The sequence below is a fragment of the Cygnus olor genome, chromosome 2 (assembly GCF_009769625.2).
Source record: "Cygnus olor isolate bCygOlo1 chromosome 2, bCygOlo1.pri.v2, whole genome shotgun sequence".
NCBI classification, from domain to species: Eukaryota; Metazoa; Chordata; class Aves; order Anseriformes; family Anatidae; genus Cygnus; species Cygnus olor.
This window is the reverse complement of record NC_049170.1, coordinates 5,724,478-5,752,000: the sequence shown is the minus strand read 5'-3', so window position 1 is coordinate 5,752,000 and position 27,523 is coordinate 5,724,478. Positions and strand designations below refer to the sequence as shown.

The 27,523-nt window shown below is 48.2% G+C and overlaps 1 long non-coding RNA gene across 1 annotated transcript; it reads right to left on the bottom strand.

Annotated features, from left to right (window-relative positions):
* Positions 1–22,331: 22,331 nt before the first annotated feature.
* Positions 22,332–27,394, bottom strand: LOC121065473. Its single transcript, XR_005817088.1, has 3 exons — positions 27,259–27,394; positions 24,254–24,355; positions 22,332–23,034 (listed from the first exon to the last, which is right to left on the bottom strand). It is a non-coding gene; the product is annotated as an uncharacterized LOC121065473 (long non-coding RNA).
* Between the last annotated feature and the right edge of the window lie 129 nt (positions 27,395–27,523).

Genomic DNA, 27,523 nt, shown 5'->3' with positions numbered 1-27,523 from the left:
TGGGGTTGTTCAGCCTGGAGAGGAGAAGGCTCTGGGGAGACCTCACAGCAGCCTGCCAGGGCCTAAAGGGGACTGCAGGAGAGCTGGGGAGGGACTCTTGGTCAGGGGTGTGGTGATAGGACAAGGCGAAATGGCTTTAAACTAAAAGGGGGAGATTTAGATTAGGTATTAGGAAGAAAATCTTTGCTGTGAGGGCAGTGAGGCCCTGTCCCAGGCTGCCCAGAGGCGCTGTGGCTGCCCCATCCCTGGCAGTGCCCAAGGCCAGGCTGGATGGGACTGGGGGCAGCCTGGGCTGGTGGGGGGGGTCCCTGCCCATGGCAGGGGGTGGCACTGGGTGGGATTTGAGGTCCCTTCCAACCCAGACCATTCTGTGAACCTATGATTAAGCCACCAAGCACAGAGGCATCAGTTTCTGTCCCACCTCTGACACTTAGGTCTTCTTCACCTCCCAGCCCACATAAGTAGAAAAAAGACAGGTAATCGCTTCACCTATCTAGGCTGACTTCTCCAGGGCAAGAGCCTACAATAAGCACTGAATGAAATGGGATCTCAAAATGGTTTAATCTCTCTGGATATAGGAAATTGCAATAAGCATTTTAAAAGTGGACATACAGGGACCATGACATCTACGCCAGATGCCAAGACACAAGGCTCTCACCTTATCAGATGACGTGCCCTGGAACTGGAGCCAACACCAATGCTGAGCTCTGGCACTTCCCCGTCCCTCAGCATGGGCTGGTTCCCAGGGGTGGGCTCAGCAGATACAGGAGAAACCCCATGTCCTGACGAAAACCAAACACTCCGAAGGTTATTTTCAGGATGGTGGGAATGTCCTCCAGCTCCTGGGAAAATCCCCAGCCAAATCAAGATCTACAATAACCCTGTAATAAAATTTGTCCTCATTTTTAAGATGATCATAAATGTTGCAGCAGGAGCTGTAACAGAGAAAATAGTACCAGATATGGCTTGGGAAAAAATCAGGCAGAGCTTTATGATTCCCTTTTTTTTTTTCCTAGAGGTACTAGGAATTTCCTCAAGAGATTAGGTACATCTCAAGCATATCCTGGTACTTTACATGCTGAGCATCAGCCCTGTGAGTTATTTGGCCTGTAAGAACTGAGGTTCTCATGGGCAGTTTCCCAGAACTGAAGAAAAACACTTAGACTCTCTCAAAAGTAAAGTATGCCTAAATACCCTGGCTGGAGCAGTTGTATGGTTGTTTTTATTTTATGTTCTCTGCCTTGATTTTTTTTTTTTTCAAATAAAATATAAATTGTGGTTTTAGACAGAGATTTCTAGGGGATTTGATGAGATTTTGGCAAAGGTTCTTGGTTTTGAGATTTTGTCGGTTCTCTACTGAGCAGGATTTGCTGGTGGTTCTCACTGGTGGTTCCCACTGGCAAAAGGAAACAATACATCACGGAGTCCAGTGCTCACAGCACGTAGTCTGCTTGGGTATCTCAGCCCACAGAGGGGGAGAAAGAGCAGATTGCAACCCCTCAAAAGCTGCCATGAGCTCCAGACATTTCTAGTTTCATGCACCGAATGTGAGACTTGCATTTGCAGTGCTGCATTGTGGTCCATTTCTTCCTCTTCAGCTTCATGTGCTGCACAGAACTCGATGGCCCGATCCTTAATTCTCCATCTGGGGGACACAATTACCTGGTGCTGCATGAACAGAGGTACCACCAGCAGCCTGCTCTCATCTAGGTCCAATACTGTGACCCCAACCTAGTCATGTCACCAACGTGCCCATGATACTCTTAAACACAGAATGGTCTCCTGCACAGGGAAGAAAGAATCCCGAGAGGTAAATGAGTCCCATTTTTCTTTTCAAGACTTCAGTGCTCAGCAGATGTGTTTGAAGAAAAATGGGAGCATGTGCATAAAAGATTTGCTTCCCACCCCCCCACAAAAAAAAATGGTATTAAAAAGTCTGTAACCTCATTTCTGCTCAGAAGAAGCTTAGTGTCATTTTGTGACTTGCTGTGGATGATGCATAACTCAAGCATGCTAGAAAACCAGTCTGGTCTGTACCAAAGGAGAAAAATGTGCATTACAATTGAGGGCTTTCCAGCTGTACCTTCCTTTCTGCAGGGCCCAGCTACAGAACAGAAGAGTGCTGTGATATGCAGTGCAGCCACACAGGACTCAGAGTTTACATGCTCGAAGTTTAATACTCTGGAGACAACCTACACATAGCAGAAGGCTGTAATAAACACTACTGCAAGGCAATCCAATTCATTTCAGTGAGACTCGTCTCACGGAAAGCAAAACAAATCCAGAGATTAGGGAAGAAATATGCAGACTAAGACAACGTTTGGATCTGAATATTTTATATTCTGCTTGCAGAAACTCCCAGCGGCATTTAGACTCACCTGTGGATGGACGACCTGACACGGCACGTGTCCTACTGAACCTACAGCCATCAGGTGGGGCTGTGTTCAAGAAAGTCTCAGCAGCACACGTTCAGTCCTCGAGTCCTCAAACAGTCCCGATTAGTGCAACAGCCCCTCTCGGTGAACACGAGGACCTGCCCAGGGAGCTGCGATGCTGGAGCATTTAGAAAAGACGTCAGTTTGGGCATTCAGGGGGCTCTCAGATGCCCTTCATAGCAGGAGATAGAGAGTTACATCCTTTTGACACACTTAGAGTTGGACCTGTAATCCAAAAGCTGTCACTGCTGCAGAAGGGGACATGGGAAAAGTCGTGTGGCTGTTACCCTTCAGCACTTCGGCTTTATCTTCACAGTAACTTGCCTTCCTGCTAATACAGGCTAGATCAACACTGATAAAGTGCATAATGGAATATAACAGTGTCAGACAGTCAGAGAGCTGATCTGGTAATGTTTATGCAACCTAGTCCAATGTTTTGGGGGTTTTGTATTTGTTTTAATTCAGAAGACGGGGCCAACCCAAAGCAAATGGGAGTAAGGGAGACCCGGCCATTCCCACACATCTTTACCCATATCAGTATTTTTTCCTCCATGCATTTCTATGCATTTAAAGTCTGCACTCAGACTGGGAAATTCTTAGAAACATCTATTACCCTTGAGACCCTTACAAATGCATTTTTGCCTGTGCAGGATCACATTGGCAGCTGGAGTACTTGGAGCTACACTCAAAGACACCACTGCAGACCCAGCCCTGAGCTGGGAGAGAGATTGTCCTGTCACAGAAAAGTCACACAAGCTGCATATCAAAGAGAGAGGGTGGTCTTTTCAGCATTGTGTCCCAGCCTCTTTGCTGGGATCTATGTTACATTAAGTCAAACCTCCTTACGCAGCTGAACAGTTGCTGCTTTCTCACTGCAGTAACCAGCCTTGAAGACACACAGATGGCCATCTCTAACGCGTCCATTCACCAGGGTTTGTTCGAGCTTCCAAAAACGCTTCCATACTTTCTTTGGATTTTATCCACTAAAGATAAGGTCAGCACTACTATGCTGCATTTAGTACTATTTAGATGCCTGGCTATGGTCTGGTTTTAATAATTCTCCATGAAAGATGTGGCCCAGATCATATGCATATGCATATGCATATCACGGAGTTGTCCAGTAGAGGAGGGTTAGGACTGCTCTTGGAAGTCCCTGGTTTTTATCTTTTTCTGATGTTATTGTGCCAGGTAGCCTTGGGAAACTTACCCAACACTTCTTCTGCCCCATCTCCTTCACTAGATATGATTGCATCCCTCCATCTTTCCAAGGCATGTCCTCATTCACCACTAGGCTCTATTATTGTTGATATTTTTCCTGTGTTGCCAGGTAATGTGCTAAAAGACTACATTTTGGGGCAAGAAGGGGCAAAGTGCGAGGGCCCCGTTCTGTTTGGGTTTATAACCTCTTGGATACTCAACAATTGGTGTAATTTAAATAAAGAAGGCGACTGGAGGAGAATTCCAGCCTAATTACACATTACAATGGTGCAGTGCTGCTTCTGGGAGACCAGCCAGGCATCTGGAAAGAGGTTCAGCTCCCAGCAGGGGGGAGCTGACAGGACAAAGGAGAGAGGGCTGGGGAGCAAGAGAGATAGAAAACACAACCAGAAGAGGGTGGCCAAGCTTCAACCAGGACATGGCAAGGCTGCCAGCAGCAGGCAGCATGGACACAGCAGCCCTGTGGAAGTCTCAGAGGTAAATCTGAGAGTTTAGCTGCCTTGGGCTGCTCCTTGCTTGCTCACAGCCTTGCACCAGGAGCATATATGATTCATAGCTGAGCTTCTTGCTTGCCTTGGGCCACCTTGGTGGCCTCTTCAGACAAAGGGTCATCCCAACACATTCCCTAAGAGCTCTGCTCCTCTCCCATCAGTGCAACATCTCTGCACATTCAGCAGGAATAGGACCTGTCTGCATCTCTACCAAGACGCGGGTAAAATCATCTCCCAGCTTCTCCCACTTTGCCAGATCACCGCTCCTTCTTGCACAAATTCCCAGGGCAGAGGTGGGACTAAAGGGCCACCTTCCCCAATTTTTCCCCACATGCATGAGGCTTCCCTGGCCGAAAGCAGCAGCTGGGAACAGTTAGTAGATGCTGAACTCGTGTCCCTTGCAGACAGGGGGTGGTCTTCTCTTTCTTGGCACACAAAGCAGCAGAGGAGGGTGCCCTGGCAGCTGCTGTTTGAAAACACTGCTTAAGTGACTGCGAAGAGCCAGATGGACATCAGCCCTGAAGACTCAAGTGCCCTATTTAGCCATGGAGCAGGGACGCAGCGAGCAACTGCAGTCTTTGTGTTCACGATGCCTCATTATTCTCCAGCCATGGTTTGGAGGACTCCATCCAGGTTGGATCCCCAGACCCATCCAGACCTGCCAACAAACTGCCAGAACAAACTAGGGGAACTGAGCGATGAGGAGCCAACCCATTTCACCAGCCTTCAGATGGTAACAATCCCTCCCAGCCCACGAGCCTGCAAGCAGAGAGGGAAAAGGATCCAGATTTCATTCTTAATCCTCCAAGTTATTCATACTACCCCTGTTCCCCAGCATTAGGAAGGGCAACGTTCCCTTATTTGGTCAAGAAAAAGTGGAGAATATCTGCAATACATTCTCACATCTGGGTTCAGCCGAGCCTGGCCAGCATGTCCCTGTGAATGCAGAGGTCGTAACTGCCAAGAGCTGCGGAGCAAATGCCTCCGCCCTGCTGTGAAAAGGCAGGCAAGGGGGATAAACAGATACGGGTGGAAACATTGCAAAATGGATTGCATTAAGCAACGCTACTCATGGGTTTATGGTATCTGATCTGGGATATTTTCCTGTGCAAGCTTGGAGCCCAGTGGGAACAGGCAACTTGCACATGTGAAAACAACAGCAAGAAAATGCTGCAAGGCCAAGTACTTGAGAAGTAGCTAAAGTGGGGCATGTAGACCCCCAAAAGACCCAAAAGATAACCAGTCCTGCTTACTCAGATGAATAGGTGCAGGTTCCACTGGTGAAATGCTTTGACATCTTGCTGCCTGACAGTAGAGTCAAGGTTTTACATGGTGGAGGCTCATGAGAAAGAAGATTCAGGCAGGTTTTTTGGAGAAAAAGTGATGAAAGCATTGGGAAGATCCTTCCAACACAGAGCATGAGGGCAGAGTTATTCTGCGTCTATAAAGAAGCAGATATTGACACATTTCTCTGCTTATAGAGAAATAGATGAAAATTTGGAGCTTTAAATACTAACACCTGTACGACTTCACGGGCAGAGAACATGCTCCATTTAAAAGTTGCCCAGGGAGTGTTTGTCTAATGATAAAGTTCTTAATTGTGTTCATTTCCTGCACCTAGACATCCTGCCTTCTTTCAGAAAGGTTCAAATGTTCATGTCCTCCTTGCCCTCTTACTATCTTGGTCCTGTCCCTGCAGCCAAAATCCCCCAAGGTGATGGTGCAGGGAGGAGGCACAAGGCACTGGGTCAGGAGCTGCTCCCCAGGGCACACTGGTTTTCCCTCTTTACTTCCACCACCAGCCAGATGATGAAGAAGAAGACCAGAAGAATCTCCAGAACCAAGGACCAGGCTGGGACTGGAGGTTGCCAAAATTTGGCTGGGGCTGGAGCAGGAGGCTGAGGCATGGGTAGGAGGAGACAAACACAACCTCATCCTGACTGTCCCACATTTCCTTCTTCTAATGAACATTTGGATTTGAGCTGGCATGAGGCAGTGGTGAAGAAGGATCTGAGTTGCCTGTTGCTGGCTGAGAAGGAAAAGCACCATTTCAAAGCCTGGCAGCACTGCTCATGAGGCCCCCTCACCAACTCCAGCCCCAAGAAGGTATGGATGTGCTGGAAATTAGATCCTCGCTGCGTCAATCTTGTATTCTAGGATATAAACAGAGGCACCATGAAGGTCCCAAATACCTTTTCTTTCTTCTTCCCTCAATGGATGATTTTTTTCCTTTAAAACTGGAGCAATTTTAAAACTACTTTAACATGTAACCAGTGTTTGGGGGGCATCCTGTTCCAGAGCACAGCTTCACACACCAGAAAATGATCTGATCTTCCAGAAAGACCTTTCCCCCCATACAGCAGTGTCTCCAAGACCGACAACCTAAAATATCTCAAACCAAGAGTCTTTTTCAAAAACTAACAGGCAGTAACCCACTAAATGCTATCCAGCACTCACAAAGAACAGCTAACTCTATATCCTAGAGACTGTGCAGCCCTAGGAAAACCTAAAGCCCTACTGTCATGATGTAAAATACCCCAATGTTTTGATTTTCTCCTGAAGGTTGTATGAGACACTGCTGGCAGCATCTCTGGCCTCCAAACACGAGGATGTGTTTTCCCCATGGGGAAACACGGGTGATGGGACTACGATGCGCAGGAAGGTTGGGCACTAGCTAATTGGGCTCTGTTTAGGAGCAGGTAATTAGGTGTGGCTGCGGGACTCCTAGATCTCATAAATGCAGTGAGATACAAGGCATGTTCCCAGTGCATGGATGTCCCTTAACTCTGCTCCTCTGGGGACAGCCTGTCTGGAAGCAGCCTCACAGGAGGAAGGAAGGCAGCCTCCAACACCAGAGAGTGAATCTAGATCCCAAGAGTGAGCCAAAACAAGAAGGGAATACCGAGGGGCTACTACTGCTGCTGTGCAGCTTGGACATCCAAGACATTGTTCAGACACCACGTATGGAGCACTTGGACATAGCAGTGAATAAAAATTACCCTCTGCTGCTGCACCCACTGGGGCAGTGAGCACAGAATCTGTCCCCCCTCCATTAGTAGGCTCCCACCTCCTGCTTTTAAACAATATTTCCCCTGGAACCAGCAATTCTGTTTTATTCAGATAGGGTACCAGCAATGCCTTTTGATGTGTCTGTGTTTCTCACCGTGAATGCCCAGACAAACGACCTCTCTCAGAGCCAAGCTCCCCTGAGATATCCCTCTGAAAATCCATCACTTTCTGGAGACACCCTCAGTTTTGGTATAAATAAATATGATTTCATTACTCTGTGGAAGACTCTGGAAATCCTGTAAGGACGAAGCTGCCTTCAGCTAAGCCCCTTGCAAACATACCTTGGAGACAAGTTCCCTTTTTTAAAGACCTTCACCCATCCTTCTCCAGCTGATGGGGTGAAGAGGAGAGAAATGCCTTCAGAGAGGGAAGTGCTCCCCAAAAGTAAGGTGGAAGCGCCCTCTTGTGTCCTCGGAGGAGGCCAAGTGGCTTTGTTGTCTGAAAGTAGGTGGGCGCACGCTCTTCTTCAGACCATTTTGCACAAATCAGTAACACCATCGCTACCTGAAGGGCAGGAGATGGGACACCAGGGAGCTCCCCCGGTGGGACAGCTTGGTCCTGGAGAAGCCCCCATCTCTTGGTGTGACTGTGGTGGGAAGGGCTGTGCAGAGGCATCACAGAGGCTGGTGCAATCTGCACCGCGTGGTCAGGAGAGCCAACACAGAGCCCACCATGCGTCAGCAGGCAGAGAGGTACGAGGAGGAAAGTGCCGGGTGGAGGATAGCGGTGAGGGGACTGAGGAAAAGAAGCTGCACAGAAAGTTAAAATTAACTGGATTTTTTAAAATAAAATTGAAAAATAAAATTAAATTAAAATAAAATAAATTAAAATAAAGTAAAATAAAATAAAATAAAATATAAATAAAGTATATTGCTGCATGCTAGATCCATTCCAGAATGGGTTGTGGTTAAGAGACTGGCTTAGGGCATCTTCCAAAATAGCTTTTACCCCCCTGAACAAGACCAGCAGGGAAAAGTATGGCATCGCCAGCATCCGTCCATGGAAAAGGACTCTGGACACACACCTTGCAAGCAGGACCCTTGAGCCTCCATGGAGGAGAGGTGTCTCAGGCTCTGTCCCCTTCGTTTGCCCGGCTGAGGGTGAGATGTTCATGGTGGATGCTGGTCTCCATGCATGGGAAGCTCTGGGGAGGTGGACCAGGACAACCCATATGGGGAAAAAAAACAACAACAACAACAAATCAGAATAGACCTATTTGGAAAAAAAAATCTATTTGGAAAGAATAATGTGAGAGCCTCCCAAACCCACCATCCCCAGTGGACCACCTCCTTTGGGCAGACAAAGTCCCCAAGGTGTTTTGGGGGTGCCCTTGGCCATTTCACAATGGAGTGAAGTCAGGGGAGTGGTGAGCACCCAGTCCTTCAGGGGAAAGGGGCCACAATAACACATAAAGAAAAAAATATATATATTATGGAAAACACATGCAGACTGCCTGACAAACACCGCAGTTAGAGTCCTTACGGTTGCAGACATGAAGACGCGACAGAGAACAGGGCTGTAAACAAAGAAACAAAGCTCAGAAACCCAAAGAAGTCACAAACGAGGAGAGGGGGAAGCACATCAGGGGTTTGTGCCTCTGCAGCTGGGGGTTTATTCCTCCAGCAATCCCGAGCTTGCCGTACAGACAGCAGGAGGAACTGGCTGAGCAGAGAGGGGCACCAAACCCACCCCCCACCATCTCGTGTGAGCGGTGCTTGCTGGCTCCTCGCCACCAGTAGCTCCTGCCTGCAGTTCCCAGGGGGGTTTGCCTTGTCGGAGGCATGTCAAGCTCCTGAAGGCACGGGTTGCACCTCGCCTGCTGACACACACTTCCCTACGTCCCCACGCTGCTGTAGACAGGCGTCCTCGATCCTGGTGGGGATGTCCCCGGGGCTCTGCGCGGTCAGCAGCTGCCTGGGAGTGCACTGGGAGCCACAGCGATGCCGTGCTTTGAGATGCTGCAGGCAGCTTCTGGATCCTTTAATTTTCTGTTTGCCATGGCTGGAGATCCTGTTCTGTTCCTTGAGAAGGTGGTGGCACAGTGGACAGGAGGCAGTGGGCACAGCCTGGAGCCCAGGAGGTTCCCCTGACCCCCAGGCTGCCCAGAGGCTGTGGGGTCTCCTCCTTGGAGAGCTCCAAAAGCCGCCTGGCCACGGGCCTGGGCACCCTGCTCGGGGTGGCCCTGCTGGGGCAGGGACTGGGCCCGAGGAACCCCGAGGTGCTGCCATAATTTCCAGAGGAATAAAATACATCAGTGCAAGGACATGCATTTCAAGCCACCTTGCTAGCACACACAGAATGGTCCACTCCTCATTTTGTACCAGTTCCCTTTTCCTCCCAGCCTAAAGCAGCTCAGGCAGGAGAAGATCCTCCTATGAGAAGTGTAAAAGCTCTCCAGCTCTTAGCGTGATGAGGGGAACAAACAGACCCCACTGGATGAGATCTCTTATTCTCCAGGGACTGTCTCTCCTGTCTAGCTGAAGCACACCACTGTTAATAACAATAATAATAATGCTGAATAGATCTCACTCAGCTCCCACTTTGCTATGCACGTTTCCTCCTTATTTGCATCTTTCCAGAGGATCACACAGATAGGAAGCCAGAACTATTTATTTGCAACTGTGCCAAGCTGGCGATGTGCAGACATACACAGGGCTCAGGAACACGTCTCCCCAGCAAGGGTTTGCAGGCACTGGGGTGTCATAAAACAGGTACCCAGCCAGTTCTCCTACAGCCTGTAAGCCATTGCGGCCTGCTGCAAAACAGCACATAGCTGCACCTTTCAGCTTACCGTTCATTTTGGTGTCTGCCCCTGAATTTCTGGTGGAAATCAGCTGATTTTAGGGCTAGTGAGGGTGAGCCCTGATGCATGCAAGACCAATGCAGCTCTGCCACAGTCCCAATTCCCCATCCCAAAACCCTCTGCTGGCTCCTGACCATGCACCAGGAAGGAACTCAGCTTTGGGACAGAGGGATAGCCATGACATGTGCCAAGCACCTGAGCCAGCTGGGAAGAGGCTAAAGACGGAGCAGGACAGGGTCCTGACCCCAGGGAGATGTCCTTCACCCCAGCACCACTGGCCCTGTCACTGCCATCAGGTACAAGGCTTTGCAATGGCAAGAGCCTGCAGTACAGGCACGGGGAAAAAAGACACCCTAAGGACCACCAAACCTTTGTATATCTTCCAAACAACCCCAAATGTGCTGCAAACTGTGCGTAAGGGTGCATTTGACAGGGAGGAGAGGGCAGAGATGCTATGGGGCTGCCACTGCCTTTCCCCTCCCTCTAGCATCCATCAGGGCTGTGGGTATGCTCCAGCACATAAGAAAAGGGGGAAAAAACATCAGCTTTGGTCTCTATTACGGCTGCACCCAGCTCTGATGTACGCCCACGGAGCGCAGCAGCACAGAATACGCACATTGCAGTTTGTAGGCACATACTCACAGAGCCCCACAGCATCTCAGAGGCAGCCAGGAAATATTTCCTCCTCACAAGAAATGTACTTTTGCTGGTTTTAATTTTCAGAGCTTCCCGGGGAGGGGGATGATACACTTCTCGGAGAGGAACTGAAGCCTGAGCAATCTGCGGTTTTGCATTTTGCTGCGGAGGGTGGAAGAAACATCTACCTACAAATACTCCCATGAAACCATCCCAGGCAATCATTCCCTTTTGTAGGGGAGAGCCTGTGAATGAACATGACCAGTCCGAAGGGATGCTGCAGCCCCTATGGTGAGAATAAGATGGCTTGTAAACGAAAGGTTGAAAAGCTTAAGTCTTTGCTTGAGAAAAAGCAGCTCGTGGGACAAGCAGAGCACCCAGGGTGAGGACAGCCACTTAATGTTTTGTTGCTTGGGTTTAATTTGCATGCAGAAAATAAAGGCAGCTTTATTTTATTAATTTCTAGTCCTCCCCTTTCTGTCTTTCCTCCCACTCCAGGATGCTCCTGGGGGAAAGCCCATGTCCCCTTCCCCAGCATGGGCACGGGGGCCCTATGGCATGGCCGGGTATATCACTGGTGCCAGGAGAGGCACATGTGTGGGCACCAAATCCAGCTGGGTGATGGAGCAAAGCAGGTTTCAAGCAGCAGCATTTGGGGATTTGGTGGGGGATGAGTCACATCCTAAAGATGCACCACAGAAAGCTGTGGGCACTGCAATGAGCCCATGGAGGTGCAGGGTCTGTCTGGCCATGGTGGAGACGACTGCAGGATGTTTCGTGCTGGTATGGAATAAGAGCTTCCTGGGGAAGCTGTCATCAGAGCATTGCCAGAGGACCTCTCTGCTCCCTGGGGAGCTGGGCCAAGCCTGAGTGCAATGCCAATACAGGAAAAAAAGAGCCACTGTGATCCCTTGGCTTGCTCCACGAGTGTTCAGCTCATTTGTAAGGTCCCTGCTGCAGAGATACCAGAGGGTGTCTGGTACGGGACAGAGCCTGGGGGCAGGTAAGGAAACGTGAGCAGAAAACACCAGTTTGTTAAAACAAAGGCCGTTTCTGGGAAAGGCTGGCTGCAAGGACAGTCTTGACTTGAAAGCTTGTTTTAGATGTCTCACATGATGAAAACATTTCTTTGGCATCTTAAAAGTGTCGTGGGACCTGAGTCCTCATTCCCCCGACCTGGTGTCCAAATGTCATTGCTCAGTTCAATAAACCTTGGTGGTAGAAGGTCAGGGTGTTTTCCACCTGCAGACCTCAGGTCCTATAGGCTGTGCTGGTGCTATTCTCAGAATCAGACCCTAAAACATCAGAAGGAGGGCCACTGTGTTCCTGGCAAGGTCCAAGACCAAGAAAAAGCTGGAGATGTCCTCAGATGTTTCCCCACCCTGAGCCCTACAACTTTGCCCATGTCACTTCTCTGCAACCCAACCTCCACCTGAACCTGAGACTGTGGAGTCTGAAAAACTTCTACTTTGGGATTATTTTTCTTTCCTTAAGAAAGCTGGAGGCCATCCTACCTTTTGAAGTGGAAATTACTAAATTTCTTTCCACGATATTTCCAACCCACACAAAATCCAGCCATTAACAGAGGTCTCCCGAGAAAAGCCAGTCTCCCAGGCTTTCCACCTTGATACCCAAAATGAGTAAATGGGAAAAACGATCTGGCAGTATTTAGCAGGGAGCATTCAAAGGGACTGTGCAGCCTCACCCAGCTGCTTTTGCACCCATTTTCCTGTGCCCTATGCTCCCAGGAGGCACAGGAGCGCACATGTGAGCTCCCAGCCCAGCACATGTCAGTGCTGTGGAAGCTCATTAAAATGGACCGAGCGATGTGCCAGCTGCAAACGCAAAGACAGGTCTTTTCAAATAAGCCCCATTAGTTCCACATGTGCGTTTGATAGATAATTTTTTGGTTACTTAACATGAAACCAATAATTATGGAAATGACTGCGATGATCCAGATACTTCTCCATAAGAAACAGACGGAGAGTAGAGGGAAGGCAATGTGAGAGACTTTGCAAGGGATTTTTCCTCCTCCAGTGCACCCATCCTCAACGAACTGCTGGTGCAGAGCCCTGCCCAGCAGACGAAAGGGAAGAAATCAGCTCTGCCATCATCGGCTCCCTGCATGGTGCCTTCAGCTACAGGATTAAACCCCTTGCTGTGCAGCCACACACACAGCCCTGCCACCACACGGGGCACACAGCTGTCCTTGCCCCCCCAAAATGGGAAGAACAAGCTGGGGAGAGTGCAAAATGTGGCTCTTTCCTCCGCTGCTTGTAGCCAGTTGTGAGTTCCCTGACAGGGGATCAAATCTGAAGAAGACACACATTGCAACCAGCATTTTCCAGAAAACCTTTTATGCATCAGTCTGTTTATAACTAATAGCAGATTGCTATCCCTAACCCACATTGATTTATTCCTTCTCATGCTCGCTCGCACCCTGCACCATCCCCACACATGGGTGTCTGACACACAGGGCACAAATGCGCATGCAGCAATGCCACCCAGAGCAGCCAGAAAGGGCTGGGCACATGGGGGGAAAGAAAGAAGAGCACAGACGTTTTATTGTGGGAATACAGCTATCAAAACAACATTATACAACTGCAAAAAAAAAAAGCTTTTTTTTTTTTTTTTTAAAAAAAAGGTGGTTATATAAACTGCATTCCCTGTCTGGTCAGCACAAATCTCATGTGGGCTTAGGTCAGTCCATTTGACACAGCTAGAAATAATTGTCTGCGTTAACCATTAATAGGTCCCTGATCAAAGTTCCCTACTATCTGTCTCTGTCCCCTGCCTGTGCTCCGTCTGCCTGCCTCTCGTGGCTGCCCGCCTGCTGCCTACTCTGCTGTGCCCGTGCTGGAGAGCTCGGTGCCTTGGCAGGGATGCTACACTGACCACACTTCCACCCTGCACGCCCTGCTCTGCCGCATCCGGCCACATCAAGCACCCTCAGAGTTCCCACAGAGTGGTTGACCATGGCAAGCAAAGCCAAAAGCACGGGGGAACACGCCAAGAACAGGTCTTGCAGCACCTCCCTTACCATCTCCTCCACCTGGGTGACCACAGAATCACAGAACACTTTGGGTTGGAAGGGAGGTTATCTATTAACCTCTGGAGGTTATCTATAAACTGCTGAAGCTCAAAAATGACGTCCTGCCAAAGCTCCCAGTCTCTACAAGGACATCTTCCAGCAGCTTGCATGAAGGAAGATTGCAAACCCCAAGAGTTTTCAACAGTAATGAGCCTCCTTTTTATTTTCCTTCCTTGGTTGTGGAAGGAAAAGGTGTTTGGGGAACTGGTACCCGATGGAACTGGTGCCCTTCATCCTCTAACCAGTCACCCCACTGTTGTGATTTGGGACCTGAAAGCAAATCAACCCAATTCCAGAGCTTTTTCAGCAGAGTAGTTCTAACCAGGCAGACATTTCTCTCCCTCTTCTTTCGGCACCGGCTACTGCATTTCCAAAAGGGATACAAGAGTCACGACTTGTTTTCCTCCAAGCCCACACATCCTGCTTTCAGAGGACAGGGGACCCACCTCTCGCAGAAACTACTCGGTGTGAACAATTCGTTCCCATCTTCCCACAGATGCCTGCCAAGAGAGCAAACCCAGCGCACAGCTAACACCAAAGACTAAAATCACCGCGCTGAGCCAGGCCCCCAGCAGAGACAGTAGCTGAAGAACCAGCCTAAGGCACTGTAATCCTGGCAAAAACAGTTTCAAAATACACTTTATCTATTGAGTGTGCCTGGGAGCTATGCAGAGAATTATTTCATGCAGCCTTTTTATGGAGAGAGGAACTGGACAGCGGTAGTCCCTGAAATAATTCACGGGTCTTTTAGCAGCCTCCATTACTCACTATTGGATGGACAGCAATGTTCATTGTTTCATGCCGTCAGCCCACTCCTTCTTCCCTAAATTAAATACCTAACAAGGAAGCATCAGAGCTTCAAAGCCTTGCTTTGCCCATGCAACTAAAAACCCATCCAACATCCATCAGATTTGTCTCTTGAAAGCCCAGCAGCTTATAAAGTCACTGGTATTTTCCCATCAGGGTGCAGGGCATCCTGCACAGTCCTCCAAGAGCTGAATCTTTTGTTCAGTGGAAAATAACCAGAAGGTCAGGAAGACCCTGGGAGTGCAGGAAGAGGGCAAAGGGTTTGAGCCTGGTACACGTCTCAATTTGTACAGAGCTGGGGGTGTGCTCTAGGCTGGTCCTTAGGTGCTGCTGCAACAAATGCATCTGAGATCATAAGCACCTACTGCATGAAATCAGACTCCCCATACCTGCAAGGTAGAGAATAAAAGTGTTAATGTTTCTCAGTTTATTTTAAGTGCTGGAGTAAGAGCTCAATAAAGAGTTTTCTACTTGTACCAGTAAGATTTGAATCAGAGCACACAGAAAAGTACAAGTTATTATTCATAAATTAATGACAGAGGTGGTCGGCCCATATATCTAGCTGTCTGTGTTGCCCTAACTCACCCCTGGTATCAAAGGTTTCTTGCTTAGCTTAGGCTTTTCTGGGTAAATGATTTTCCAGCTTTTGATGTTAAATGCAGCCCCTCTCGTTCATTATAAACCAACACACTATTATCTGCTCTTATTCACGCACTGCCTTTGTTGCTTGGTCAACCTTCCAGCGTGCGCAGGATAAATCCCCAGAAAGAACTTCATGGAAAACCATGTATTGTCAGGTGCCAGAGCAGTCCTGTTAGTGGGCACGATGCTTTTTGAGGGGTTACCTTCGCTAAACTCTGACTTTGATCAGACTTAGATGGTGCATAAATTGGATCCCCACAAACAGTACTGCCCTTCCCTGCCCCTAATAGTGAAATATTTCAATTCATTGCATCCGGACCCTCTCTCCCTGAAGTCCTGACCACCTCATTTTTGCCAGGAGGAGCAGTGCATGCCCTAGAGCTGTTAACAGTCTGCAGAGATGCCCTCTCTTATGGCTCAGGGAAAACTTCCCCAGCAAAGTCACAGGCATTTGGGACCACAAGATGCACTGAAAAACCTCCCTGGTTTGGAGGATGAATGTATGGCCTTTGCCAGAAACATCCATTTAAAAATCCCCATGCTGAGGAGCTCATTTACGCTCCACCTTAGACAAGGATTCCAGCAGATTTACACCCAAATCAGAACCTAGCTGTGGGTCTAGATGGCTATTCATGCCCCAGCTGGGCTCTGAATTTACTTGGTGGTTTTACAGGGAAGGATGAGACCTTAACAGTTGGCAACAGGCAGACAGGAGCAAGGAGGAGGCTTCATCTCCCCTGCTTTTCAGTGCCAGCTCTCCAATTTACACCAGCTCCAATCATACATCAGCTTTTAATATTTAATTGCAGCTTTGCCGAGGGACTTTGCCTCCTGTCTTGTAAAGGAGGGGATGAAGAAGGAGTCAGAAGCGTGGTACTGAAGAGCCCCAAGGAGACTATCAAATGGCAGATCTCAGGTGGAGGAAAGCACTCTAGCATGTAAGTGATTTTACACAAAAAGCCCTCACAGATCAGAAGAGATGGAATGAATTAATATCAGTAAACCCTTGGTGACTGGGGGGTGCTGTGCTGGTTGTGGGAACAGTTCAGGGTGGGCTGAGAAAAGTATTTCCATTTACTGTGCCTACTGTATTAAAGAAAAGGGGGGCATAACTGAAAAATCAGGGAACACTTCTCTTCTAATGGGTTTATTCTGCCATGAAGTAAATCCCCCAGGGGCTCTTCACGTGGAATTGTTTAACATTAGACAGAACCGCAAGAATGGGGAATGATCCCTGGACTGTGGGAGGTGGGTGTCTGTGATCTAATAAAGCTGTCTCTTCTCTAACATTGTGTGAAATGACCTGGGGAAAAAATAAATAAATAAAAGGAGGGAAAAAAAATGGATTTTCTAAAGCAAATACAGAGAAATATGCCTCCCTCTCTCTGGTCTTGATTTCAGATATGTTAAAGAGGGGAGGCAGTGATTCATAAGCTGCTGAATGTCACCCCAACCCCCCAGAAAAAAAGTGACCATATCTGCAAGTGCAATAGAAATCATTTATGAAACATATTATACGAGCAACACAGCTTTTAAAACAAGTATTTTCAAAATCTCAGTACAAGTATCTCATAATCCCATAGTTTGGATGTCTGTGTCAGTAATTAAAGAGCAATTACGTATAACTTGTAGGTCCCTTGAGCTCTATCTAAATTCAGAAAATGAGCCCCAGATGACCTAATGTACTTCCAAGTGTCAGATCAGTCATCACAAATCCACTGCCTGAGACTTCTGCTGTGCCTTTCTGAAGCCTGGAATACAAGAACATTTTTGGCAGAAGAGGGCAAGAGGTGCTTAATCCTCCAGTTACTGCTTAATTCAGAGCTGATTCATGTCTACACAACACTGGAGACATTAAATATATATATATCCATTTACGATGCATACACATAATTTCCATCAAATTACTTTAAATGATTTAAAGCTGAACCTTTTTCTGGTTCTTTCCCCTTCTCTGTCACAAAGCTGGACTGGGTGATAAAGGAGAATAAGAAAATTGATGGGCAGAGGTGGAAAAGACCCATTCCCTGCATTAGGAGTAATTTGACTTAAAATGCATCTTCTTAACCCTATTTTATTTTTTTGAAAGTGAATTTATGTGCTGAGGTTTGCTGATGTGTCAGTGAAGATGGAGTTTGTTCCATGGCCTTCTACTGCTTTCCTGATCCCATGAGTGGAGAAGGATGCACCAGGGGTTGGCTTTCCGTGGATCTTCACATCCAGCACCATAACCTTTACCCTCTTGTTCCAACACCTGCAGACAGATGACATGGAAAAAGCTGGGAAGCTGCAGCCAGCTCAGTCCCTTCCTTTTCTGTGCCATTCTCCAAGAAGCATCCCAGAGCACGGAGCAGTTCCTCTGAGAAAATCTGTGTCTGTCTCCGAACTGGTTGCCAGGTGGGTGGCTATTCTACAGTTGCAGATGACCGTAGAGCTCTGGAGCTTTCCAGGGTGGAGTCTCCTTCCTCCATATCCATAACAAATAGATGTCACTCAGATAAAGTCTTTCCCAGGTACAGCATCCCAGTATTTCACATCTCAAGCTAGAGGCAAGTAGTTTTCTGCCACAAGTGCTCTTATCTATTTTACATTATTGATGTGTTATTTAGTCTTAGAAGCCAAGTCCTGATCTAACCCCAGATCCACACAACAAACTTGCCCAAAGACAATAACATGGAGGAATTTGCCCTATACCCCAATGACTGGAACATTCCCAGGTGGATAATTAAGGCATTTAATCTGCATGGTCTCTATAGGTGCCATGAGGGAAATCAGCAAAGGCTGGAGGGATGAGCTAGTTAGGAGACAAGAGGGGTACGGGCATCTCATCCCCTCCTGTTTTCTCTTGAGTGTTTCTAATGGAAATGCTCCAAGGAGAGTCATGTTTCAACCCCAGCCCTTTAAGGGATAATTTCTCTTTTGGTTGCAACCCATAACTGAGATCAGATCACAACTCTGCCAAGAGTGAGACAGATAAGATTAGCAATGGTACCCTCAGCGCATCTCCCTCAACATGAGTGACAGAGCAGCTGTCAAGACGGTCTCTTGAACTTCCCCTTGAGACAGTTTAGTTCTAAATATCCCAAAGCTGGTCAATCTTCAGTGTAAAAAGTCATCTATCTGGCAGGGTCTTGGAGAAAGCTGAAAGTGCACTCTCCACAGTGAGGACGAGAAGGAAGGTGGTTTCTTCTGCAGAGGTCTCATTCACCACTGGTGTTATGTTAGGGCAGCTAGTGGCTTGATAAACCCTTTTAAGTTAGGTTAAAGCTAAATAAATAAAAAAGAACTTGATTTTCTGGAAAGCTCGACTTCAGCAACCCGCTTATTATTAGCAAAGGGCAATAACACACCACTTTTAATCTGTATCATCCCCCAGCAGATCCACCTCCAGTGGGGAGACCGGGTGCTCAGGACACAACTGCATGGATCATGGGAGGAGAGGGCTTACACCAGATCTACTGACACTGCACTGAACTAACCTGTTGGTCCTAAAGCCTTACCTCTTTACAGGAGTTTTCACATCTTTCACCCTTTAAACTTACCTTTGAAGTCTGGTTTGATATTTTCCTGAGGGTAGGGGAAGCCTGTCAATAAAATGGAAAAACACAACCAGGCTAAAAGGGATTCAGGTGCCTTCTCCTGCCTTCCCTACAGGTACCAGAGCATCCTGGACTGTGAAAGCAGAATGTCGAAGAAAGAACATCCCAAGGTGAGAGCCAAAGACTCAGACAAGGTGGGACAGAACATGTCCTGACAACAGAATGGTCTGGTTCTTAGCAATTAGAGACAAAGAAAAAACAGCATTTTTTTTTCTAATATCTGGTGCTGTTCTGAGGACAGAGGTCAGATGTGATTCCCTTTCACTATGTACAGATGGACTGAAACATATAAGATGCTCCAGAATGGGACGAAATCTTCCTATATAACATTCAGATTCCTCTGGAGTGAATAAATCGTAGTGGTGGAGACTAATGGAAAACCATCAAGAGGTATATGACCTGGCAGAAGATTTAAAACTGGTTAGAAAATGAGAGAAGGATCTTGAAACAAAGGTGCACAAAGATATTAAGGCACCCAGATATCCACATTGGGCTGCCAGATATGACACTGGGATATCTCTGCCCTCCTGAACCAGAAGATGGATGCTTTGGGGGTTAATGTGTGTGTCTCAAATGACTCTAAGCATTTACTAAAGAAAGCTGTCTACCCTAGTGTGAAGAAATCACTTTCTTGACTCTTTTGACTGTAAAAATAAAATAAAATAAAATAAAAAAAATCCAAATATTTTATTTTCAGGACAGGATCTTTCTTAAAATGAAACTCGAGGTTTCCTATGAGATGATAGAGAGGGAGACTTCAAATTACGAGGACACACTGGAAATAGGCAAGACAGAAACTTCTCCCACACTTTAGAAAGGACTGGAGTGTATTTAGGTCATGTCCCTGACATTCACTTCAGGAAACATAGAGAAGAAACTGAGGGATTCTTTCATCCCACAAGGTTAAAAGGTCAACAGGTATGATGCTTGGATTGAAAGAATAGGAAATTAAAATTTCAGTTTATTTGTTGTTGAAGTTAGATATGAGCCTATTTTGTCGTATGTTTGGGGTTTTTAGCTCATGGAGAGAAGATATCTATCACAGACTAATGGCAATACAATGGGGAAAAAGCACAGTTTATCTCAAAGCCATCGCGGTGATGTGTCCTGGAGCAAGTCCATGGAAGACCTTCCCATCCATAAGATCAATGCCACAACACGGAATCTCAAAGGACTCCCGACCACCTTTGACACTCATAAAGCCAATCCACAGAGTAACATTTTACCTTTTGCTCCACTCAAGACACCATCTCACAATGGGATTTTGAAGAAGAGAGAAGCTGATACCAGGATCCTGACGACAATCCAACCCCTGAGCAGGGAGACCAAAACCCATAGAGAGCCATCCTTCCCTTCTTCTCTTCAGAGCATACAGAGGAAGGCACAATGGAGCCCTGCCACCATCACGTGGAAGAAGTCTGCTGCAAAGGTTAGTAGGTGCTCTGCTCTTCTTTGAAAGCTCCTCTGAAATTTATTTTCTTTGGTTGTCCAGAGTCATCCTTAGGAGTGGCTGGGCTTCATGGTGGTGGTTCCTCATCCACTGACAGCATTCCCCTGGGCATGGGGGTTGCACTGTGGAAGGGCAACCATGCCTAGGGACAGAGGACCAGGTTTACAGGGGAACCATGTTGTGATGATATCAGAGCTACCATCAGGATAGAGCTTGCTCTTAGATGTGGTGGGGGTGAGCAGCAGATCCACCACAGAAAATCCTTCAGCACATCACCTCCCTATGGTACGGAGGTCACTTTCTCTATTATTAAGGTCTGGAAGACTCACCAAAAGATCCCCAAACACATGCTGGGTCTCCCTTGAGACAGGTTCTGCAATGCTAGCTTTGGGTGATTTAATGCTATCAGGGACACCAGTCACACATTCAACAAATTATTTCTTGCCATGATCCCTTCCCTGGAGGGGAAGAGTTAAAAATGGACAACCTAGATGGGAGAGAGACCTGCATTAAGCGACCAGGAGAGCCCCATGAAATCGTTATAATCTGGACTATTAATTCCGGTTCAGATCCTGTTTGAAACAGTCAGGTCTATCTCACCACCATATGATATCACCCCAATGATTACTGCTCCACAGAAAGGATTGGTCCTTTCACTGGGTATACAGCCAAGGGCAACACCAGCCCTTACTGAGTTTGAGATACTGCAGTCATTGTAAGGGCAGGTAAAGGAAATAGATGGATAAACCTGACCCAAAGAGCAGCAACGGTGGCTTCAAAAATGAGCATGGGTAGAGAAAACACTACTCGGCTCTGGAAACAGAGGGAGGCCTTTCCCAAAAAAATGAGGAGGACTGTTCCTGGAGACAACAAACCAAGGCCAAGGCTGGATGAGGTCTACAGGAAAGAAGTCCGACCCCACACAATACAAGGATGCAATATTATGGCCACCCTTCCCTCTGGAAAGGATGGAGTTGCTTTCCCCACACTGGGGCCTTATGCAGCTCCTCTCCTCTATTTAAGGTAATTTACCTGTTTACCCCTGTCACCCCCACACAGGAAGGGAAGATCTCCCGTGACAGACAGGTGATCATCTCCTCAGTGCCGGATGCAGCTAGTGACTCAGCCACGAGCAGAAGCTGTGAGTTGGATTTATTTTTGCTTACCAGTCGTCATTGCTACTCTACTGCCAGCTCCATAGTCACAACCTGGAAGGGGCAACTTGGTCCATGAGCAAAGTTGTATTTCCCACCTAACCCTGCAGCAGACACCAGGCAGTTCTGGCTCTGGTTCATGGAGGTGCTGCCAGGCAGGAATTGGCCATGCAGGGGTGCAGACAAGGACAGGGAGCACGATGCAGAGAGCAGACAGCCCCACAAAAGCAGCTGTACCCCTTCCAGCCCTGAACAGGCCCATTGCACAGAGCTGGCACACCAATGCAGCTGGGATCTGGGCCAGCGATGAGTCCACGGAGCCATCCTGACTCCCTGTGCTGTTATCCCGGCATTTAAAAATAGCTGGGACTAAACACCAGGGCAGAATTACGTCCGTGTTTAGATTGGGGTGAGTCATATCTGCCTGCACCTCAGCCTTGAGGAAAGGAAGAGGGAGAGGTTTCTTTGTACCTAAGGAGTCTTGGCTGGGCTCCTTTTGGGACTTGGCAGCAGTGGTGTATCAGACAGAGTCATCTTTGGCTGAGGACAGGCTATGTAAGTGATCCCTAATGCTATGATATCATCGGGACTACAGCAGGTCAGGGATGTTTCAAGGCAGGAGGCATCTGTGAACAGGGAGAGATCCAAGCTGAAGCTTTGTGTGGGAAAGGGTTGGATTTTATCAAAACTTGTCAGGAAGATTTTGGAGGTTTGGGACTAAAAAGAGCATCTCTCTTGCAATCCCATAACGACTGGATTCGAGACCAGGGGACCATCCTGTCTGCTTTGGGCCTGAAGCAGGAACCCGTGGACCCCATATCCCAGCTGCCTAGGGTTTGTTCTCTTTCCTTTCCTTTTCTTTCTTCTCTTCCACATGACAGAAAAAAAAAAAAAAAAAAAGAAAAAAAAAGAAGAAAAAAAAAGATGACACGCTTGCAGGATTTGAGACACTGTATTTAATTACTCAACTGCATGGGAAAACAAGTCTCTTACATGAGCGCACAGACAAAAGAAGGAGCTGAAGTTTCCACAGCATCGCTGGGATTTTTTTTTAATATCAAAGCATGTGAAGTCACCATGCTATCTTGCTAAATGCGATCACAGTATTTATTAGTTGCAGTGTGCCTTTTACAGCATGAGGAACATCTTTTCTTCTGGTTGGTGGATGGTGACTCATGGTCTATCTTAGAGACTTACACCACTCTCCAGCCCTTGGCTCAGAGCCTTGCAATAGCACAGACTTCGTGTCGTCTTGAGCTCTGCTTCTGTGGTAGGGCTAGGGCTTGTTTGGGGTGGGATCCTTCTGGAGAGGTAATTGCAGCCAGGAAGAGAGCTGGGAATATGATAGCTACCTCTGATGCAGGCACTGGATTGGCTCAGAGATGGGACTCTAGCTCAGAGACAGGAGGTGTAACGATTCCTAAAGAAGTCCAGGAACCAGCTGTCCCATACCTCTTCTGGGACAAGACTTGTCCATGACCATACATGTGCTGTGCTTGGTTGTTTCCACAGAAGGTCACATCAGTGTTCCACATGCCCCAGCAGGTTTTCTGCAGGAGCCTGCTCACCATCACCCAGGGACTGCCCCACAGCTCTTTTTTTTAGGGCTGAGGAGCGGACACCTGGCCAATGCAGTGACCTGGGATGGGGAAGGCAACGTGTTCAATGGCTTGAAGCCACACAGTGCTGTAAGGATATACAGAGCGCAGGTTTGGGCCACCATGAAATGGTGGACAACAGCTTGGCGATGTCCAGGAAAGCTCTGTTGACTGGCATTGGCTTATCAGCAAGCTCATGGCCCTGAAACAGTTCAGAGCTGAATAATTACACATAAAATCAAAACACCTGTAACTCCTTAGAGACTGTGCTTTGTCACCTCTGAGATGCTAAGGGGGTCCTGAGCATTGCTCAAAGGGCAAAGCTGGCTACACCCATTAGGAGAGCCCATTCCCAGGCACATAAACCAGCTGGGCTTCATCCCCAGCCACACTAATGGCATAAAATGATATGGAGGAAGTTGTCCCTGAAGTCATCACCAAGTCACTTATTAATGGGGTCCAAAAGGCTGTAGTTAGCATTAATGAGATTAAATTGAGCTGTGAAAGACTTACATGATCTAACAAAATACTTCCTAAGATGGAGGACTGTAAATCAAGGAACCGTTTTCCCGAAGGGAAATGGTTGAAAGCTTGAGTCATTTAATATTAAAAAGGAGAAGGCACCAGCTAATTTGCTGCAGGTATAGTCTCTCGAGTGGTCCAGCTTTAAAAATTTACTACTTGCAGATGAATATTGTCAACCAGAGAGAGGAAAATCACAGCCAAGAAAGAGAAGAAAGGGGCTCGTGTGTAGGCATGCCGCTCCCCCAGCTCACACGCATACTTATGCTTGTGCATGTATGTATTGATATAGCTCCGTTATTCAGGGCTTTCAGCTGAAGGGCACACGAGGATGTTATCTCGGTGTCATACAAAGATGAAACAGGAGTCTGATGTGACTGCAAATTACAGAGCATCGAGATTGCCTCCAAAAATGCCTTTAATTCCCTTCCCCTTTCTGTTCTGCAGTCATTTCAGTCTGTACCCACAGGGAATTTTCAAAGCCCAGCAAGGAGGGGAGGCAAAGGGGAGCACAGAGACGGTGGGCTGCCCCATCCTACAAGCTGGTTTTGGCTGCAAGGCTTGCTTGCAAGGGACAGCAGCGTCCCCTGCCCACCACAGCACCCACACCTTCTCCTGCAAGAGAGTGCGCTGCCATCTAGTGACAAACATCCATCCCCCTTTGGTCCCAAATCTGGTCTCTGCCTGGACACTGCTGCACAGTGGCTGCCAGACACCGTGTCCTTGGTGGGCTCTTACCTTTGGTCCCTCCATAACCTGGGGTCTGCAGCCAGCGCCCTCTGTTCACAGCAAACCAGGCAGCAGACAGGCTTGGGAGGTCATTGCTAGAACTAGAAAGACCTGAAATATGGGGGAAAAATGCTGATTTAAGATAAAAGGCTCTGCTTGTGTTACAGGTGGCTCTGAGTTCAAGGCAACTCCGGCATGTGCAGTGCTACAGCCTCCTGCAGCCAAAATAATCCTTAAAAGCTCATTTCCCTTTCACCAGCTGCTTTGCATGAGCATGACAAAAGGGAATTGAATGACAGGGCTCCCGCAAGTGGCCAATCTGTCCAGCTTTAAGAGCTTTGCGCCTCTCCAATTCAGCCAGGGAGGAAACTTGGGGTGTCCAAGTGTGGGATGCATCTGGACCCCCAGTTCCCAGGAGGAAGGGGTAGAAGTGGTCCTTTCCTTCCCCGCTCCCCTCTCCCAGCCCCTGTGGCAGCTGGCTGGGGGTGCTGAGATAACAGGCATGTTTTGGGGCTGTGATGGGAAGGTGCAGATGTTCCTGGGTGGTTACAGAGGACAGGAGCGCCGGCTCCATCTCATCAGACATGAGCTGTCACTGCTTATACCTGGCCTTGCTCTGCCCCAATCTGCCCTTTCCTCCTGCCTTTACACCCCTCCACCCGCACCAAATAACTAAGCCCTGCTCCACCGTGCATTCTGCCCCCTGCCTGATGCTGTGCTAGCTGACACCCCTGCCACCCAGTTCATGATGCCTGCTGTGTGTGACAGCCCCAGCCATCCCCAGATGATGTCTCCTGTTTTCCTGCCCTGCATCGCAGAGTACACTCGGTATCAGTCACATCAGTCTGCACCTCCTCATCTGCTCAGCACCACCTTGCTCATACACTCTATGATCCCCCGCCTCAGCATGCAGCAGTAACAAGGGTGGCTGTATTTTTTTTGCCCCCCTCCTGCTCTCTCCTCCCATAGATGGTTAAATTTCATACTAATTTTTCTCTTTGCTATGATCCTCATTTATTAAAGGAAGCGACATAGAAAATGGGCACTATTTTAGAGAGAGGCATGGTGGTCTTCCTAGACACCAACATTAACAGAGACAGCAGGGAGCTGGTAACTTGTAGTCTTGCAGGATGTCTAAGGACCTGGGCTATGGTAGGGAGGAGCAGGGTCCATTCAGGATCCTCAGTGAAAGCTGGTCATCTGGAGCTGGATGTGATGTGCCGTGCTGTGACAAGACATGATGATGTGATGTGCTGTTGGTGGGGAAACCTCCTCATTGCATGTTGATCCACAGCCTGGATGGTGTATAACATCCTCTCCGTGGACTGATATTTGCAGACCCATAGGGGAATGCAAGGGGCAAGGGCCCCTCCAAACATATCTGTAAAACACCTGTGAAGGTGTTCAGAGGTAGGGAATCCCCAAAAAAATCTCACATAGGAAAATTGCTACTGGAAAGTTGCTTGACATTTTGGAGAAAAGAGCATGGAGACCCTTTGGGACCACGGATATGCTCCACCAACTCAGCACAATGCTGCTGAGATCTTTATGTGACCAGAGAAATGGGGGCATCACTGTGCTACGTGCTGTATATGCACACCACAGAGAGGCAGAAAGAACTTAGAGAAGCATCCCCACTCCTTGTTTCTGTTTTTGCACTGGGGGGGTCAGGAAAGCTAAGCCTGCTTCTGTGCAGGCAAATAAAACATATGATTTTTGCCCCTACAACGCCTGGCCCAGTACAGCTCACATCCATGCAACTCTCTGCCTCGTCACTGCAGTCCCATGGAGTCTGGCATTGGGTATGGGGGGGCATGGGCATGGCCTGGGAGGGGGAGAGCAGGGTGGGACTGAGTGTGGGTCTCTGCAGCCTTCACCCAGTGTTTTGTGAGCCCAAGCACCTCTGATAGCTCAGGTGATGCTGGCTTCCATACTTACCCTTCTGGTACTGGCATAGCAAGCCTACATCTCCTTTCACCCCCATGCCGTGATTTAGAATCACAGATTCTTAGAAACATTGAATATATCGAGTTGGGAGGGACCCACAAGGATCATCGTGTCCAACTCCTGGCTCCACACAGGACCACCACAAAACCAGACCCTGTGTCTGAGAGTGTTGCCCAAACGCTCCTTGAACTCCTGCAGCTCGGTGCTGTGACCACTGCCCTAGGGAGCCTGTCCCAGTGCCCGACCACCTCTGGGTGCAGAACCTTTTCCTAACCCCCAGCCAGACCCTCCCCTGTCCCAGCTCCACGCCGTTCCCTCGGGTCCTGTCGCTGTCCCCAGAGAGCAGAGCTCAGCGCCTGCCCCTCCACTCCCCTCGTGAGGGAGCTGCAGGCCGCCATGAGGCCTCCCCTCGGCCTGCTCTGCTCTGGGCTGAGCAAAACAAGGGACCTCAGCCACTCCTCATACATCTTGCCCTCCAGACCCTTCACCATCTTCATAGCCCTTCTTTGGACACTCTTTAATAGTTTTATGTCCTTCTTATATTGTGGTGCTCAAAATTTATTCAAGCATGTGCTCCCTAAAGGTGTCAGAAAAGCAAATCGAAGAGAGAGCAGCTGGGCCCAGTTCAAACATTACCAGGTTCCTCAGCTGTATCACTAACTCAGCCCAGTAAAGGCAGATCATCAAAACCCTGTGCCATCAGCTGTGTCTGCACGTGTAAATCACCATGTCCAGGCCAGGGTCTCAAGCTCTGGCACACCACTGTGCACACCGTTAGTGTGCTAAAAACACTACCCATTGCCAAACTGAGCCTTGAGGGTGTTGAGAGCCCTCCATGGACTTAGGGCATCGTTAACATCATTTCTTCCCCAAAAGGTGCCCAGAGCACCTCCTGGCAGTGCTGCACCATCCATGGAGGAATGGACTAGAGGAGGGAGGATGGATCATCCTTCTTTGCATACACACTTCCCCACACTTTCCCTTTCTTAAAATATATTTTTTTCCTTCTCAGTCCTAAAATACTTGAGCAGAAGAAGACATGAAGAACCAGAAAATGTAACTCATACCTTTCACCTTCCCAGCTTTTCCCTTAAAGCTCTGGCTGCGACCTGAAGCGGAGTGGGCCAGGCGGTGCAGATCACAGCCTGAGGACATGACAGTGAGTCAGGGAAATGCCTCTTCCCTGTAGCACCACTGCTTGGAATCGTCCCCCCTGTCCTGTACTGGATTACACTGGGTATATTTTGAATGAACAAATTCTGGAAATAAGCCAGGCCCCCAGACTTTCCCCACCTCCATGTAGGATTGCTAAAACTCATGATTGACTCAGCC